Here is a 16,061-nt window from a genome sequence, read left to right on the forward strand (position 1 = left end):
ATGTATGGGATTGTGATATGGCGATTTATCGGTATGTATGGGATTGAGATATGGCGGTTTATCGGTATGTATGGGATTGAGATATGGCGGTTTATCGGTATGTAGGGGATTGAGATATGGCGGTTTATCGGTATGTATGGGATTGAGATATCGCGGTTTATCGGTATGTATGGGATTGAGATATCGCGGTTTATCGGTATGTATGGGATTGAGATATCGCGGTTTATCGGTATGTATGGGACTGAGATATGGCGGTTTATCGGTATGTATGGGACTGAGATATGGCGGTTTATCGGTATGTATGGGATTGAGATATCGCGGTTTATCGGTATGTATGGGAGTGAGATATCGCGGTTTATCGGTATGTATGGGATTGAGATATCGCGGTTTATCGTTATGTATGGGATTGAGATATGGCGGTTTATCGGTATGTATGGGATTGAGATATGGCCGTTTATCGGTATGTATGGGATTGATATATGGCGGTTTATCGGTATGTATGGGATTGAGAGAGCGCGGTTTATCGGTATGTATGGGATTGAGATAAGGCGGTTTATCGGTATGTATGGGATTGAGAGAGCGCGGTTTATCGGTATGTATGGGATTGAGATATGGCGGTTTATCGGTATGTATGGGATTGAGATATGGCGGTTTATCGGTATGTAGGGGATTGAGATGTCGCGGTTTATCGGTATGTATGGGATTGAGATATCGCGGTTTATCGTTATGTAGGGGATTGAGATATCGCGGTTTATCGGTATGTATGGGATTGAGATATCGCGGTTTATCGGTATGTATGGGATTGAGAGAGCGCGGTTTATCGGTATGTATGGGATTGAAATATGTCGGTTTATCGGTATGTATGGGATTGAGAGAGTGCGGTTTATCGGTATGTGGGGGATTGAGATATGGCGGTTTATCGGTATGTATGGGATTGAGAGAGTGCGGTTTATCGGTATGTATGGGATTGAGAGAGCGCGGTTTATCGGTATGTATGGGATTGAGATATGGCGGTTTATCGGTATGTATGGGATTGAGATATCGCGGTTTATCGGTATGTATGGGATTGAGATATCGCGGTTTATCGGTATGTATGGGATTGAGATATCGCGGTTTATCGGTATGTAGGGGATTGTGATATAGCGGTTTATCGGTATGTATGGGACTGAGATATCGCGGTGTATCGGTATGTAGGGGATTGAGATATCGCGGTTTATCGGTATGTATGGGATTCAGAGAGCGCGGTTTATCGGTATGTAGGGGATTGAGATATCGCGGTTTATCAGTATGTATGGGATTGAGATGTCGCGGTTTATCGGTATGTATGGGATTGAGATATCGCGGGTTATCGGTATGTATGGGACTGAGATATTGCGGTTTATCGGTATGTATGGGATTGAGAGAGCGCGGTTTATCGGTATGTATGGGACTGAGATATTGCGGTTTATCGGTATGTATGGGATTGAGATGTCGCGGTTTATCGGTATGTATGGGATTGTGATATGGCGATTTATCGGTATGTATGGGATTGAGATATGGCGGTTTATCGGTATGTATGGGATTGAGATATGGCGGTTTATCGGTATGTAGGGGATTGAGATATGGCGGTTTATCGGTATGTATGGGATTGAGATATCGCGGTTTATCGGTATGTATGGGATTGAGATATCGCGGTTTATCGGTATGTATGGGATTGAGATATCGCGGTTTATCGGTATGTATGGGATTGAGATATGGCGGTTTATCGGTATGTATGGGATTGAGATATCGCGGTTTATCGGTATGTATGGGATTGAGATATGGCGGTTTATCGGTATGTATGGGACTGAGATATGGCGGTTTATCGGTATGTATGGGACTGAGATATGGCGGTTTATCGGTATGTATGGGATTGAGATATCGCGGTTTATCGGTATGTATGGGAGTGAGATATCGCGGTTTATCGGTATGTATGGGATTGAGATATCGCGGTTTATCGTTATGTATGGGATTGAGATATGGCGGTTTATCGGTATGTATGGGATTGAGATATGGCCGTTTATCGGTATGTATGGGATTGAGATATGGCGGTTTATCGGTATGTATGGGATTGAGAGAGCGCGGTTTATCGGTATGTATGGGATTGAGATAAGGCGGTTTATCGGTATGTATGGGATTGAGAGAGCGCGGTTTATCGGTATGTATGGGATTGAGATATGGCGGTTTATCGGTATGTATGGGATTGAGATATGGCGGTTTATCGGTATGTAGGGGATTGAGATGTCGCGGTTTATCGGTATGTATGGGATTGAGATATCGCGGTTTATCGTTATGTAGGGGATTGAGATATCGCGGTTTATCGGTATGTATGGGATTGAGATATCGCGGTTTATCGGTATGTATGGGATTGAGAGAGCGCGGTTTATCGGTATGTATGGGACTGAGAGCGCGGTTTATCGGTATGTATGGGACTGAGAGCGCGGTTTATCGGTATGTATGGGATTGAGATATGGCGGTTTATTGGTATGTATGGGATTGAGATGTCGCGGTTTATCGGTATATATGGGATATAGATATCGCGGTTTATCGGTATGTATGGGATTGAGATATCGCGGTTTATCGGTATGTATGGGATTGAGATATGGCGGTTTATCGGTATGTATGGGATTGAGATATGGCGGTTTATCGGTATGTATGGGATTGAGAGAGCGCGGTTTATCGGTATGTATGGGATTGAGAGAGCGCGGTTTATCGGTATGTATGGGATTGAGATATGGCGGTTTATCGGTATGTATGGGATTGAGAGAGCGCGGTTTATCGGTATGTATGGGATTGAGATATCGCGGTTTATCGGTATGTATGGGATTGAGATATGGCGGTTTATCGGTATGTAGGGGATTGAGATGTCGCGGTTTATCGGTATGTATGGGATTGAGATATCGCGGTTTATCGGTATGTAGGGGATTGAGATATCGCGGTTTATCGGTGTGTATGGGATTGAGAGAGCGCGGTTTATCGGTATGTATGGGATTGAGATATGGCGGTTTATCGGTATGTATGGGATTGAGATATCGCGGTTTATCGGTATGTATGGGACTGAGAGCGCGGTTTATCGGTATGTAGGGGATTGAGAGGGCGCGGTTTATCGGTATGTATGGGATTGAGATATGGCGGTTTATTGGTATGTATGGGATTGAGATGTCGCGGTTTATCGGTATGTATGGGATTGAGATGTCGCGGTTTATCGGTATGTATGGGATTGAGAGAGCGCGGTTTATCGGTATGTATGGGATTGAGAGAGCGCGGTTTATCGGTATGTATGGTACTGAGAGCGCGGTTTATCGGTATGTATGGGATTGAGATAAAGCGGTTTATCGGTATGTATGGGATTGAGATATGCCGGTTTATCGGTATGTATGGGACTGAGAGAGCGCGGTTTATCGGTATGTATGGGATTGAGATATGGCGGTTTATCGGTATGTATGGGATTGAGAGAGCGCGGTTTATCGGTATGTATGGGATTGAGATAAGGCGGTTTATCGGTATGTATGGGATTGAGAGAGCGCGGTTTATCGGTATGTATGGGATTGAGATATGGCGGTTTATCGGTATGTATGTGATTGAGATATGGCGGTTTATCGGTATGTAGGGGATTGAGATGTCGCGGTTTATCGGTATGTATGGGATTGAGATATCGCGGTTTATCGTTATGTAGGGGATTGAGATATCGCGGTTTATCGGTATGTATGGGATTGAGATATCGCGGTTTATCGGTATGTATGGGATTGAGAGAGCGCGGTTTATCGGTGTGTATGGGACTGAGAGCGCGGTTTATCGGTATGTATGGGATTGAGATATGGCGGTTTATCGGTATGTATGGGATTGAGATGTCGCGGTTTATCGGTATGTATGGGATATAGATATCGCGGTTTATCGGTATGTATGGGATTGAGATATCGCGGTTTATTGGTATGTATGGGATTGAGATATGGCGGTTTATCGGTATGTATGGGATTGAGATATGGCAGTTTATCGGTATGTATGGGATTGAGAGAGCGCGGTTTATCGGTATGTATGGGATTGAGAGAGCGCGGTTTATCGGTATGTATGGGATTGAGATATGGCGGTTTATCGGTATGTATGGGATTGAGAGAGCGCGGTTTATCGGTATGTATGGGATTGAGATATCGCGGTTTATCGGTATGTATGGGATTGAGATATGGCGGTTTATCGGTATGTAGGGGATTGAGATGTCGCGGTTTATCGGTATGTATGTGATTGAGATATCTCGGTTTATCGGTATGTAGGGGATTGAGATATCGCGGTTTATCGGTATGTATGGGATTGAGAGCGCGCGGTTTATCGGTATGTATGGGATTGAGATATGGCGGTTTATCGGTATGTATGGGATTGAAATATGGCGGTTTATCGGTATGTATGGGATTGAGAGAGTGCGGTTTATCGGTATGTATGGGATTGAGATATGCCGGTTTATTGGTATGTATGGGATTGAGATATCGCGGTTTATCGGTGTGTATTGAGAGAGCGCGGTTTATCGGTATGTATGGGATTGAGATATGGCGGTTTATCGGTATGTATGGGATTGAGATATCGCGGTTTATCGGTATGTATGGGATTGAGAGAGCGCGGTTTATCGGTATGTATGGGATTGAGAGCGCGGTTTATCGGTATGTAGGGGATTGAGAGAGCGCGGTTTATCGGTATGTATGGGATTGAGATATGGCGGTTTATCGGTATGTATGGGATTGAGATATGCCGGTTTATCGGTATGTATGGGACTGAGAGAGCGCGGTTTATCGGTATGTATGGGATTGAGATATGGCGGTTTATCGGTATGTATGGGATTGAGATATGGCGGTTTATCGGTATGTATGGGATTGAGATATCGCGGTTTATCGGTATGTAGGGGATTGAGATATCGCGGTTTATCGGTATGTATGGGATTGAGATATCGCGGTTTATCGGTGTGTATGGGATTGAGAGAGCGCGGTTTATCGGTATGTATGGGATTGAGATATGGCGGTTTATCGGTATGTATGGTACGGAGAGCGCGGTTTATCGGTATGTATGGGATTGAGATAAAGCGGTTTATCGGTATGTATGGGATTGAGATATGCCGGTTTATCGGTATGTATGGGACTGAGAGAGCGCGGTTTATCGGTATGTATGGGATTGAGATATGGCGGTTTATCGGTATGTATGGGATTGAGATATGGCGGTTTATCGGTATGTATGGGATTGAGAGAGCGCGGTTTATCGGTATGTATGGGATTGAGATAAGGCGGTTTATCGGTATGTATGGGATTGAGAGAGCGCGGTTTATCGGTATGTATGGGATTGAGATATGGCGGTTTATCGGTATGTATGGGATTGAGATAAGGCGGTTTATCGGTATGTATGGGATTGAGAGAGCGCGGTTTATCGGTATGTATGGGATTGAGATATGGCGGTTTATCGGTATGTATGTGATTGAGATATGGCGGTTTATCGGTATGTAGGGGATTGAGATGTCGCGGTTTATCGGTATGTATGGGATTGAGATATCGCGGTTTATCGTTATGTAGGGGATTGAGATATCGCGGTTTATCGGTATGTATGGGATTGAGATATCGCGGTTTATCGGTATGTATGGGATTGAGAGAGCGCGGTTTATCGGTATGTATGGGACTGAGAGCGCGGTTTATCGGTATGTATGGGATTGAGATATGGCGGTTTATTGGTATGTATGGGATTGAGATGTCGCGGTTTATCGGTATGTATGGGATATAGATATCGCGGTTTATCGGTATGTATGGGATTGAGATATCGCGGTTTATTGATATGTATGGGATTGAGATATGGCGGTTTATCGGTATGTATGGGATTGAGATATGGCGGTTTATCGGTATGTATGGGATTGAGAGAGCGCGGTTTATCGGTATGTATGGGATTGAGAGAGCGCGGTTTATCGGTATGTATGGGATTGAGATATGGCGGTTTATCGGTATGTATGGGATTGAGAGAGCGCGGTTTATCGGTATGTATGGGATTGAGATATCGCGGTTTATCGGTATGTATGGGATTGAGATATGGCGGTTTATCGGTATGTAGGGGATTGAGATGTCGCGGTTTATCGGTATGTATGGGATTGAGATATCTCGGTTTATCGGTATGTAGGGGATTGAGATATCGCGGTTTATCGGTATGTATGGGATTGAGATATCGCGGTTTATCGGTGTGTATGGGATTGAGAGAGCGCGGTTTATCGGTATGTATGGGATTGAGATATGGCGGTTTATCGGTATGTATGGGATTGAGATATCGCGGTTTATCGGTATGTATGGGATTGAGAGAGCGCGGTTTATCGGTATGTATGGGACTGAGAGCGCGGTTTATCGGTATGTAGGGGATTGAGAGAGCGCGGTTTATCGGTATGTATGGGATTGAGATGGCGGTTTATTGGTATGTATGGGATTGAGATGTCGCGGTTTATCGGTATGTATGGGATTGAGATGTCGCGGTTTATCGGTATGTATGGGATTGAGAGAGCGCGGTTTATCGGTATGTATGGGATTGAGAGAGCGCGGTTTATCGGTATGTATGGGATTGAGATGTCGCGGTTTATCGGTATGTACGGGATTGAGAGAGCGCGGTTTATCGGTATGTATGGGATTGAGATATCGCGGTTTATCGGTATGTATGGGATTGAGAGAGCGCGGTTTATCGGTATGTATGGTACTGAGAGAGCGCGGTTTATCGGTATGTATGGGATTGAGATAAAGCGGTTTATCGGTATGTATGGGATTGAGATATGCCGGTTTATCGGTATGTATGGGACTGAGAGAGCGCGGTTTATCGGTATGTATGGGATTGAGATATGGCGGTTTATTGGTATGTATGGGATTGAGATGTCGCGGTTTATCGGTATGTATGGGATTGAGATATAGCGGTTTATCGGTATGTATGGGTTTGAGATATCGCGGTTTATCGGTATGTATGGGACACAGATATCGCGGTTTATCGGTATGTATGGGATTGAGAGAGCGCGGTTTATCGGTATGTATGGGATTGAGATATCGCGGTTTATCGGTATGTATGGGATTGAGAGAGCGCGGTTTATCGGTATGTATGGGACTGAGATATGGCGGTTTATCGGTATGTATGGGATTGAGATATCGCGGTTTATCGGTATGTAGGGGATTGAAATATGGCGGTTTATCGGTATGTAGGGGATTGAGATGTCGCGGTTTATCGGTATGTATGGGATTGAGATATCGCGGTTTATCGGTATGTATGGGATTGAGATATCGCGGTTTATCGGTATGTATGGGATTGAGATGTCGCGGTTTATCGGTATGTATGGGACACAGATATCGCGGTTTATCGTTATGTATGGGATTGAGAGAGCGCGGTTTATCGGTATGTAGGGGATTGAGATATGGCGGTTTATCGGTATGTATGGGATTGAGATGTCGCGGTTTATCGGTATGTATGGGATTGAGAGAGCGCGGTTTATCGGTATGTATAGGATTGAGATATCGCGGTTTATCGGTATGTATGGGATTGAGATATCGCGGTTTATCGGTATGTATGGGATTGAGAGCGCGCGGTTTATCGGTATGTATGGGATTGAGATATGGCGGTTTATCGGTATGTATGGGATTGAAATATGGCGGTTTATCGGTATGTATGGGATTGAGAGAGTGCGGTTTATCGGTATGTATGGGATTGAGATATGCCGGTTTATTGGTATGTATGGGATTGAGATATCGCGGTTTATCGGTATGTAGGGGATTGAGAGAGTGCGGTTTATCGGTATGTATGGGATTGAGATATGGCGGTTTATCGGTATGTATGGGATTGAAATATGGCGGTTTATCGGTATGTATGGGATTGAGAGAGTGCGGTTTATCGGTATGTATGGGATTGAGATATGCCGGTTTATTGGTATGTATGGGATTGAGATATCGCGGTTTATCGGTATGTAGGGGATTGAGAGAGTGCGGTTTATCGGTATGTAGGGGATTGAGATATGGCGGTTTATCAGTATGTATGGGATTGAGATATCGCGGTTTATCGGTATGTATGGGATTGAGATCGCGGTTTATCGGTATGTAGGGGATTGAGATATCGCGGTTTATCGGTATGTATGGGATTGAGATATGGCGGTTTATCGGTATGTATGGGATTGAAATATGTCGGTTTATCGGTATGTATGGGATTGAGAGAGTGCGGTTTATCGGTATGTGGGGGATTGAGATATGGCGGTTTATCGGTATGTATGGGATTGAGAGAGTGCGGTTTATCGGTATGTATGGGATTGAGAGAGCGCGGTTTATCGGTATGTATGGGATTGAGATATGGCGGTTTATCGGTATGTATGGGATTGAGATATCGCGGTTTATCGGTATGTATGGGATTGAGATATCGCGGTTTATCGGTATGTAGGGGATTGTGATATAGCGGTTTATCGGTATGTATGGGACTGAGATATCGCGGTGTATCGGTATGTAGGGGATTGAGATATCGCGGTTTATCGGTATGTATGGGATTCAGAGAGCGCGGTTTATCGGTATGTAGGGGATTGAGATATCGCGGTTTATCAGTATGTATGGGATTGAGATGTCGCGGTTTATCGGTATGTATGGGATTGAGATATCGCGGGTTATCGGTATGTATGGGACTGAGATATTGCGGTTTATCGGTATGTATGGGATTGAGAGAGCGCGGTTTATCGGTATGTATGGGACTGAGATATTGCGGTTTATCGGTATGTATGGGATTGAGATGTCGCGGTTTATCGGTATGTATGGGATTGTGATATGGCGATTTATCGGTATGTATGGGATTGAGATATGGCGGTTTATCGGTATGTATGGGATTGAGATATGGCGGTTTATCGGTATGTAGGGGATTGAGATATGGCGGTTTATCGGTATGTATGGGATTGAGATATCGCGGTTTATCGGTATGTATGGGATTGAGATATCGCGGTTTATCGGTATGTATGGGATTGAGATATCGCGGTTTATCGGTATGTATGGGATTGAGATATGGCGGTTTATCGGTATGTATGGGATTGAGATATCGCGGTTTATCGGTATGTATGGGATTGAGATATGGCGGTTTATCGGTATGTATGGGACTGAGATATGGCGGTTTATCGGTATGTATGGGACTGAGATATGGCGGTTTATCGGTATGTATGGGATTGAGATATCGCGGTTTATCGGTATGTATGGGAGTGAGATATCGCGGTTTATCGGTATGTATGGGATTGAGATATCGCGGTTTATCGTTATGTATGGGATTGAGATATGGCGGTTTATCGGTATGTATGGGATTGAGAGAGCGCGGTTTATCGGTATGTATGGGATTGAGATATGGCGGTTTATCGGTATGTATGGGATTGAGATATGGCGGTTTATCGGTATGTAGGGGATTGAGATGTCGCGGTTTATCGGTATGTATGGGATTGAGATATCGCGGTTTATCGTTATGTAGGGGATTGAGATATCGCGGTTTATCGGTATGTATGGGATTGAGATATCGCGGTTTATCGGTATGTATGGGATTGAGAGAGCGCGGTTTATCGGTATGTATGGGACTGAGAGCGCGGTTTATCGGTATGTATGGGACTGAGAGCGCGGTTTATCGGTATGTATGGGATTGAGATATGGCGGTTTATTGGTATGTATGGGATTGAGATGTCGCGGTTTATCGGTATATATGGGATATAGATATCGCGGTTTATCGGTATGTATGGGATTGAGATATCGCGGTTTATCGGTATGTATGGGATTGAGATATGGCGGTTTATCGGTATGTATGGGATTGAGATATGGCGGTTTATCGGTATGTATGGGATTGAGAGAGCGCGGTTTATCGGTATGTATGGGATTGAGAGAGCGCGGTTTATCGGTATGTATGGGATTGAGATATGGCGGTTTATCGGTATGTATGGGATTGAGAGAGCGCGGTTTATCGGTATGTATGGGATTGAGATATCGCGGTTTATCGGTATGTATGGGATTGAGATATGGCGGTTTATCGGTATGTAGGGGATTGAGATGTCGCGGTTTATCGGTATGTATGGGATTGAGATATCGCGGTTTATCGGTATGTAGGGGATTGAGATATCGCGGTTTATCGGTGTGTATGGGATTGAGAGAGCGCGGTTTATCGGTATGTATGAGATTGAGATATGGCGGTTTATCGGTATGTATGGGATTGAGATATCGCGGTTTATCGGTATGTATGGGACTGAGAGCGCGGTTTATCGGTATGTAGGGGATTGAGAGGGCGCGGTTTATCGGTATGTATGGGATTGAGATATGGCGGTTTATTGGTATGTATGGGATTGAGATGTCGCGGTTTATCTGTATGTATGGGATTGAGATGTCGCGGTTTATCGGTATGTATGGGATTGAGAGAGCGCGGTTTATCGGTATGTATGGGATTGAGAGAGCGCGGTTTATCGGTATGTATGGTACTGAGAGCGCGGTTTATCGGTATGTATGGGATTGAGATAAAGCGGTTTATCGGTATGTATGGGATTGAGATATGCCGGTTTATCGGTATGTATGGGACTGAGAGAGCGCGGTTTATCGGTATGTATGGGATTGAGATATGGCGGTTTATCGGTATGTATGGGATTGAGAGAGCGCGGTTTATCGGTATGTATGGGATTGAGATAAGGCGGTTTATCGGTATGTATGGGATTGAGAGAGCGCGGTTTATCGGTATGTATGGGATTGAGATATGGCGGTTTATCGGTATGTATGTGATTGAGATATGGCGGTTTATCGGTATGTAGGGGATTGAGATGTCGCGGTTTATCGGTATGTATGGGATTGAGATATCGCGGTTTATCGTTATGTAGGGGATTGAGATATCGCGGTTTATCGGTATGTATGGGATTGAGATATCGCGGTTTATCGGTATGTATGGGATTGAGAGAGCGCGGTTTATCAATGTGTATGGGACTGAGAGCGCGGTTTATCGGTATGTATGGGATTGAGATATGGCGGTTTATCGGTATGTATGGGATTGAGATGTCGCGGTTTATCGGTATGTATGGGATATAGATATCGCGGTTTATCGGTATGTATGGGATTGAGATATCGCGGTTTATTGGTATGTATGGGATTGAGATATGGCGGTTTATCGGTATGTATGGGATTGAGATATGGCGGTTTATCGGTATGTATGGGATTGAGAGAGCGCGGTTTATCGGTATGTATGGGATTGAGAGAGCGCGGTTTATCGGTATGTATGGGATTGAGATATGGCGGTTTATCGGTATGTATGGGATTGAGAGAGCGCGGTTTATCGGTATGTATGGGATTGAGATATCGCGGTTTATCGGTATGTATGGGATTGAGATATGGCGGTTTATCGGTATGTAGGGGATTGAGATGTCGCGGTTTATCGGTATGTATGTGATTGAGATATCTCGGTTTATCGGTATGTAGGGGATTGAGATATCGCGGTTTATCGGTATGTATGGGATTGAGATATCGCGGTTTATCGGTGTGTATTGAGAGAGCGCGGTTTATCGGTATGTATGGGATTGAGATATGGCGGTTTATCGGTATGTATGGGATTGAGATATCGCGGTTTATCGGTATGTATGGGATTGAGACAGCGCGGTTTATCGGTATGTATGGGATTGAGAGCGCGGTTTATCGGTATGTAGGGGATTGAGAGAGCGCGGTTTATCGGTATGTATGGGATTGAGATATGGCGGTTTATCGGTATGTATGGGATTGAGATATGGCGGTTTATCGGTATGTATGGGATTGAGAGAGCGCGGTTTATCGGTATGTATGGGATTGAGAGAGCGCGGTTTATCGGTATGTATGGGATTGAGATATGCCGGTTTATCGGTATGTATGGGATTGAGATATGGCGGTTTATCGGTATGTATGGGATTGAGATATGGCGGTTTATCGGTATGTATGGGATTGAGATATCGCGGTTTATCGGTATGTAGGGGATTGAGATATCGCGGTTTATCGGTATGTATGGGATTGAGATATCGCGGTTTATCGGTGTGTATGGGATTGAGAGAGCGCGGTTTATCGGTATGTATGGGATTGAGATATGGCGGTTTATCGGTATGTATGGTACGGAGAGCGCGGTTTATCGGTATGTATGGGATTGAGATAAAGCGGTTTATCGGTATGTATGGGATTGAGATATGCCGGTTTATCGGTATGTATGGGACTGAGAGAGCGCGGTTTATCGGTATGTATGGGATTGAGATATGGCGGTTTATCGGTATGTATGGGATTGAGATATGGCGGTTTATCGGTATGTATGGGATTGAGAGAGCGCGGTTTATCGGTATGTATGGGATTGAGATAAGGCGGTTTATCGGTATGTATGGGATTGAGAGAGCGCGGTTTATCGGTATGTATGGGATTGAGATATGGCGGTTTATCGGTATGTATGGGATTGAGATAAGGCGGTTTATCGGTATGTATGGGATTGAGAGAGCGCGGTTTATCGGTATGTATGGGATTGAGATATGGCGGTTTATCGGTATGTATGTGATTGAGATATGGCGGTTTATCGGTATGTAGGGGATTGAGATGTCGCGGTTTATCGGTATGTATGGGATTGAGATATCGCGGTTTATCGTTATGTAGGGGATTGAGATATCGCGGTTTATCGGTATGTATGGGATTGAGATATCGCGGTTTATCGGTATGTATGGGATTGAGAGAGCGCGGTTTATCGGTATGTATGGGACTGAGAGCGCGGTTTATCGGTATGTATGGGATTGAGATATGGCGGTTTATTGGTATGTATGGGATTGAGATGTCGCGGTTTATCGGTATGTATGGGATATAGATATCGCGGTTTATCGGTATGTATGGGATTGAGATATCGCGGTTTATTGGTATGTATGGGATTGAGATATGGCGGTTTATCGGTATGTATGGGATTGAGATATGGCGGTTTATCGGTATGTATGGGATTGAGAGAGCGCGGTTTATCGGTATGTATGGGATTGAGAGAGCGCGGTTTATCGGTATGTATGGGATTGAGATATGGCGGTTTATCGGTATGTATGGGATTGAGAGAGCGCGGTTTATCGGTATGTATGGGATTGAGATATGGCGGTTTATCGGTATGTAGGGGATTGAGATGTCGCGGTTTATCGGTATGTATGGGATTGAGATATCTCGGTTTATCGGTATGTAGGGGATTGAGATATCGCGGTTTATCGGTATGTATGGGATTGAGATATCGCGGTTTATCGGTGTGTATGGGATTGAGAGAGCGCGGTTTATCGGTATGTATGGGATTGAGATATGGCGGTTTATCGGTATGTATGGGATTGAGATATCGCGGTTTATCGGTATGTATGGGATTGAGAGAGCGCGGTTTATCGGTATGTATGGGACTGAGAGCGCGGTTTATCGGTATGTAGGGGATTGAGAGAGCGCGGTTTATCGGTATGTATGGGATTGAGATGGCGGTTTATTGGTATGTATGGGATTGAGATGTCGCGGTTTATCGGTATGTATGGGATTGAGATGTCGCGGTTTATCGGTATGTATGGGATTGAGAGAGCGCGGTTTATCGGTATGTATGGGATTGAGAGAGCGCGGTTTATCGGTATGTATGGGATTGAGATGTCGCGGTTTATCGGTATGTACGGGATTGAGAGAGCGCGGTTTATCGGTATGTATGGGATTGAGATATCGCGGTTTATCGGTATGTATGGGATTGAGAGAGCGCGGTTTATCGGTATGTATGGTACTGAGAGAGCGCGGTTTATCGGTATGTATGGGATTGAGATAAAGCGGTTTATCGGTATGTATGGGATTGAGATATGCCGGTTTATCGGTATGTATGGGACTGAGAGAGCGCGGTTTATCGGTATGTATGGGATTGAGATATGGCGGTTTATTGGTATGTATGGGATTGAGATGTCGCGGTTTATCGGTATGTATGGGATTGAGATATAGCGGTTTATCGGTATGTATGGGTTTGAGATATCGCGGTTTATCGGTATGTATGGGACACAGATATCGCGGTTTATCGGTATGTATGGGATTGAGAGAGCGCGGTTTATCGGTATGTATGGGATTGAGATATCGCGGTTTATCGGTATGTATGGGATTGAGAGAGCGCGGTTTATCGGTATGTATGGGACTGAGATATGGCGGTTTATCGGTATGTATGGGATTGAGATATCGCGGTTTATCGGTATGTAGGGGATTGAAATATGGCGGTTTATCGGTATGTAGGGGATTGAGATGTCGCGGTTTATCGGTATGTATGGGATTGAGATATCGCGGTTTATCGGTATGTATGGGATTGAGATATCGCGGTTTATCGGTATGTATGGGATTGAGATGTCGCGGTTTATCGGTATGTATGGGACACAGATATCGCGGTTTATCGTTATGTATGGGATTGAGAGAGCGCGGTTTATCGGTATGTAGGGGATTGAGATATGGCGGTTTATCGGTATGTATGGGATTGAGATGTCGCGGTTTATCGGTATGTATGGGATTGAGAGAGCGCGGTTTATCGGTATGTATAGGATTGAGATATCGCGGTTTATCGGTATGTATGGGATTGAGATATCGCGGTTTATCGGTATGTATGGGATTGAGAGCGCGCGGTTTATCGGTATGTATGGGATTGAGATATGGCGGTTTATTGGTATGTATGGGATTGAGATGTCGCGGTTTATCGGTATGTATGGGATTAAGATGTCGCGGTTTATCGGTATGTATGGGATTGAGATATCGCGGTTTATCGGTATGTATGGGATTGAGATATCGCGGTTTATCGGTATGTATGGGATTGAGATTTGGCGGTTTATCAGTATGTATGGGATTGAGATGTCGCGGTTTATCGGTATGTATGGGACTGAGATATCGCGGTTTATCGGTATGTATGGGACACAGATATCGCGGTTTATCGGTATGTACGGGATTGAGAGAGCGCGGTTTATCGGTATGTATGGGATTGAGATATCGCGGTTTATCAGTATGTACGGGATTGAGATATCGCGGTTTATCGGTATGTATGGGACTGAGATATCGCGGTTTATCGGTATGTATGGGACTGAGATATCGCGGTTTATCGGTATGTACGGGATTGAGAGAGCGCGGTTTATCGGTATGTACGGGATTGAGAGAGCACGGTTTATCGGTATGTATGGGATTGAGAGAGCGCGGTTTATCGGTATGTATGGGATTGAGATATCGCGGTTTATCAGTATGTATGGGATTGAGATATCGCGGTTTATCGGTATGTACGGGATTGAGAGAGCGCGGTTTATCGGTATGTATGGGATTGAGAGTGCGCGGTTTATCGGTATGTATGGGATTGAGATATCGTGGTTTATCGGTATGTTTGGGAGTGAGATATCGCGGTTTATCGGTATGTAGGGGATTGAGATGGCGGTTTATCGGTATGTAGGGGATTGAGAGAGCGCGGTTTATCGGTATGTATGGGATTGAGAGTGCGCGGTTTATCGGTATGTAGGGGACTGAGATATCGCGGTTTATCGGTATGTAGGGGATTGAGATGGCGGTTTATCGGTATGTAGGGGATTGAGAGAGCGCGGTTTATCGGTATGTATGGGATTGAGAGAGCGCGGTTTATCGGTATGTATGGGATTGAGATATCGCGGTTTATCGGTATATATGGGATTGAGAGAGCGCGGTTTATCGGTATGTATGGGATTGAGAGAGCGCGGTTTATCGGTATGTATGGGATTGAGATATCGCGGTTTATCGGTATATATGGGATTGAGAGAGCGCGGTTTATCGATATGTACGGGATTGAGATATCGCGGTTTATCGGTATGTAGGGGACTGAGATATCGCGGTTTATCGGTATGTATGGGATTGAGATATCGCGGTTTATCGGTATGTATGGGATTGAGAGAGCGCGGTTTATCGGTATGTATGGGACTGAGATATTAAGGTTTATCGGTATGTATGGGATTGAGATATCGCGGTTTATCGGTATGTACGGGATTGAGAGAGCGCGGTTTATCGGTATGTATGGGATTGAGAGTGCGCGGTTTATCGGTATGTAGGGGACTG

At 44.7% G+C, this 16,061-nt stretch overlaps 1 protein-coding gene across 1 annotated transcript in view; it reads left to right on the plus strand.

Moving 5' to 3' along the window:
* LOC142486231 (uncharacterized) overlaps positions 1-16,061 on the plus strand; it is a 75,758-nt gene that overhangs the window by 33,046 nt on the left and 26,651 nt on the right. The gene's annotated exons all lie outside the window — the stretch shown is intronic.

The sequence above is a fragment of the Ascaphus truei genome, unplaced genomic scaffold (genome assembly GCF_040206685.1).
Source record: "Ascaphus truei isolate aAscTru1 unplaced genomic scaffold, aAscTru1.hap1 HAP1_SCAFFOLD_794, whole genome shotgun sequence".
Classification (NCBI taxonomy): domain Eukaryota; kingdom Metazoa; phylum Chordata; class Amphibia; order Anura; family Ascaphidae; genus Ascaphus; species Ascaphus truei.